General features: G+C 34.3%; 1 non-coding gene across 1 annotated transcript; it reads left to right on the top strand.

The window, feature by feature from the left end:
- Positions 1–251: 251 nt before the first annotated feature.
- On the top strand, positions 252–359 carry LOC128295873 (small nucleolar RNA R71). Its single transcript, XR_008286422.1, has one exon. It is a non-coding gene; the product is annotated as a small nucleolar RNA R71 (small nucleolar RNA).
- Positions 360–4,353: the final 3,994 nt, after the last annotated feature.

Raw genomic sequence — 4,353 nt, forward strand, 5'->3', positions numbered from 1 at the left:
AGTTTTCTATTTAAAAGTTCTACCTGATTTGAGAGCATGAAGACCGAATCGACGTTGAAAATTCCTGCTGCTTTTGTTGGCTTTGTCCTCATGACTTGCCACTGTAGTTGTTCAGTGACATTTTTTCTATAAATTCGTAAGCCTCTTCAGGTGTTTTGTTATTGATAGTTCCACCAGCGGCTGCGTCAACCATTTGTCTAGTTGAGGGATTCAAACCATTATAAAACGTTTGAACCTGTAGCCAGATTGTTAACCCATGGTGAGGGCATCGTCTCAAGAGGTCCTTGTATCTCTCCCATGCATCGTAGAGTGTTTCTAAATCCATCTGCATAAAAGAGGAGATATCATTAAGTAATTTTACTGTTTTAGCTGGTGGAAAATATTTTAATAAAAACTTTTCAGTCATTTGTTCCCAAGTAGTAATTGACCCTCGTGGTAACGAGTTCAACCATTGTTTAGCCTTGTTTCTCAATGAAAAGGGAAACAACTGAGGACGTATGGCATCGTCAGAAACACCATTGATTTTAAATGTATCACAAAACTCCAGGAAATTTGCCAAATGAGTATTTGAATCCTCATCCTGCAAAACATCAAACTGAATAAACTGTTGTATCATTTGAATTGTGTTAGGTTTCAGTTCAAAATTATTTGCAGCAATAGCATGTCTAACTATACTTGATTCATTTCCTATTAAAGTAGGTTTAGCATAATTATACATAGTGCGTGGAGAAGGATTCTGATTTACTGGATTAACATCAATGTAGGAGGTATCAGGTTTTCCTGATTTTCAGCCATCTCCTCGGTTGTGGTTTGAATATCGTCCTCTCGCTCGTCCTTTGTGTATTTTAAGCTTCGCCTAATTTCTCTTTGGTTTCTGTGAACTGTGCGATCGATCTCACTATTAAAAAGTAGTGGTCCCGACCGGTTTCTTCTAGTCATAAACTATAGGAACCTGCCAGAATAAGGGAAAAAAGGAATTAGTAAAAATTAGGATAAAATTTAAATTGCAGTAAAAGTAAATGTCTAAAGTAATAAAAATCGAGTGTTCCTAATATCTTAGTTCCCCGGAAACGGCGCCAAAAACTTGGTACATGATATTCGTGACAGGTTTTAAATATTTATAATGAATCGTTCTTGAAACTAACTATTATCCCGATGGAGGCAAGTGTACCTATCGAATAGTAGTATAGTTTTAGCAAGACCAGATTGTCGAACCCAAAGGAACTAAAAGTACTAGTATTAACTTTCTTTTTATTAACTAACCTAAAAATTAAAAAGGGTTTTGTTTTTCTAACTAATTAATTAAACTAAGAAATCACAGAAAAGAAATTTGGGGAAAATACTTTTTGGAAAACTCGGTTGATTAAGACAATACCTAAGGAAAAATCCACCTAGACTTCACTTGTTATTTGACTCTGAATCAGACGATTTATTCATTTGACTTGATCCGTAAAAATCCCTAAGTTATATTATTATCTCTCTCGAGGCTAACAACGTCTAACCCTAGGTTGAATAACTAAAATCTCTTTCTAATTAACTCCCTAGGATTGCATTAACTCGATCTATGGATCCCCTTATTAGGTTTCACCCTAATCCGAAAAAATCTTGTCACCCTGTCTCTAGGTGCACAATTAACTCCACTTATTTATGACAAATTTACTCTTAGGCAGGGTCTATTCCTCTTCTGAATAAGAGCATTACCTTGAATCAATATCCTAAAATATTAAAACAAGAATTAAGAACACATAATTAAGAACAAGCCAAATATTTTTCATATAATTTAGATAATAATAACAAGATTCGTCTTAGGTTTCATTCCCCTTAGGTATATAGGGGTTTTAGTTCATACTTATGAAAGAAAAATCTCAAAAGAATAAAGATAACAAAACATAAGAAAACCCAAAACTCCTAAGGGAAGTTGGAGATCTTCGGTTTTTATGATGAATCCGGCTTCTGAGATGGATCAATTGGCTATCCTTAAGCAATTCCTTGCTTCCTAACCTGTGTGTCCTCTTCTCCTCTTCTAGGGTGTATTTATAGGCTTTGAAATGCCTAAGAGCCCTCAAAAGTGGCCTTTTCCAAATAGGACTCTGCTTGGGCTTGACAGGGACACACCCGTGTGACACGTCTGTGTACGATTACTTCAGGCTGTGGTTGAGCCTATTAGATAGGCATGGGCGTGTGGTGTACCCGTGTAAGTCGTACTTCAAGCCTGCCAATTTAACACAGCCGTGTGATCTGCCTATGTGAGGAAGTCAAAGCTGTGTTGATTTCGTATGTTGGCCCATTTTCTCCGTTTTTGGCCCGTTTCTTGCTCTTTTTATCCTCCTATGCTGTTCTGAGTATAAAACATAAAATTAAGGCATTAGGAGCATCTAATTCACCATATGTAAGGGGAAATCATCCATAAAATATGCTAAGAATGGGATAGAAATATGTATAAATTACGGTTTATCAATTAACAACTCCAACCAAGCTCAATTCACTACTTCAATACCAACAATTTACTTGTTCATATTACCATGTATTGCCAATTCAAATCATAACAATTCCACATTCACAAAACATCTATATGCATTATTTCAACCAAATATTTTACCTTGCCTAGAATCATAAACATACAATTGTAACATCCCGAAATAGGGCCTAAACAGAATAGTGGTTGCAAAACCACAAATTCGAGGTAGAAAATTTTATTTTATTACTATTTTGAGGTTCATGATATGATTGCATGATTGTGTGAAAATTTCGTGATGAAATTCTATGCATAAGGTGCTTAAGTTGAGATTAGGGACTAAATCGAATAATTTGCAAAACTTTCATTCTAGAAGTTTTTAGTATGAAATTGCTTTGGAATATTAATGAGGAGGTCTTAAATAGAAATTTGACCAATTTCTAAGTCTATGGACAAAAATTGGACATGGATGGAATTTTTTGGAAAGTTTAGTAGTAAGGGCATTTTGGTCATTTAGTTATTAAAATGAATTAAAAACAAAATTAAAAGCCAATTTTTGTCCATCTTCTTCATTAGGCCTAAATTTCAAGGGTTCTCCATTGCTAGGGTTTGTTTCAAGCTTTCAAGCTCCATAGTAAGTGATTCCAAGCCCCGTTTTTAATGATCTTTACGTTTTTGGAGTCCCGATAACTTGATTAAGCTTATTCTAGCAATAATTCAACCTAGGGTTCATATTTGGAAAAATACCCATAGGTGAAATTTGTGTATTTTGGTGTTTTATGATAGAATATGAGGTTTTAAATTATGTTAGACAACTTGTGCTACTCGGTTTTAAGTGAAAATTAGTAAAAGGGCTTAATAGGTAAAAATACCTAATAGTCATAAGTACATGTTAGAGTGTGAATTTGATGTTGTCATAGAAGGGAAAAATGATCAGAATGTCATAAAACATAAGAAAATAGGATGAAGTTTAATTTACGAGCCTTGGGGCAAAAGTGCAAATATGTGAAAGTTTAAGGGCAAAAATGTAATTTTGCCAAAGTTTGGGCCAAGGACTGTTTTAATAAATGTGATTATTAAATAAGCTAAATTTTTTATTATAGAACAAGAAGGACAAAATCCAGAGTTAGACTGGGGAAAGAAAAAGATAGTGGACTAAATCGATATAGTTGATCGTATTTTGTTTCGAGGTAAGTTTGCGGTAAATAAATGCAATATTCTATTATTTTATGTTAATTTTGTTAATTTCCAGCATGTGTATATTTATTTTATGAAATTATTCAAAGAAGACTCAAGCATGAATTGACAGAGAAGTAATTTCAGAAAGTCCCGGTTGAACCTTAGGAATGTGTAGGATACAAATGTCATGACATTAGGGTTTAAGGATACCGTGTAAGACCATGCCAAGGCATGGCAATTGGTAAGGTTTCTAAGGCAAGGAAATCATGTAAGACCATGTCAAGACATGGCATTGATAAGTTACTATAAGGCAAAGGTCCCATGTAAGACCATGCCAAGGCATGGAATTGGTGAGTTCATAAGGTAAGGACATCATGTAAGACCATGTCAAAACATGGCAATGGTAAGTTTCAAAAGGATACCATGTAAGACCATGACAAGTCATGGCAATGGTAAGGTACCCGTGTATCCTTAGTATTCCAAGTGGTTCAACGGGAAAATTTAAAGAGAATATCAAGGTAAGGTAAGGTAAGACGAGTTATACTAAAAAGGTAAGACAAGTTCATGCTAGAAGAGTAAAGGTAAGTATATAATGTTCATGTATGCTTGATAAGGAAAAAGGTAAGTAAAATGTATTAATAAATTTGATTAAGTAAGTAAGTATTTAAGTAAGTGAGTAAGTGAAGAAGTTTAAAATATGTCTATGACAATTAATGAAG

This window comes from Gossypium arboreum, chromosome 7 (assembly GCF_025698485.1).
Source record: "Gossypium arboreum isolate Shixiya-1 chromosome 7, ASM2569848v2, whole genome shotgun sequence".
Lineage (NCBI taxonomy): Eukaryota > Viridiplantae > Streptophyta > Magnoliopsida > Malvales > Malvaceae > Gossypium > Gossypium arboreum.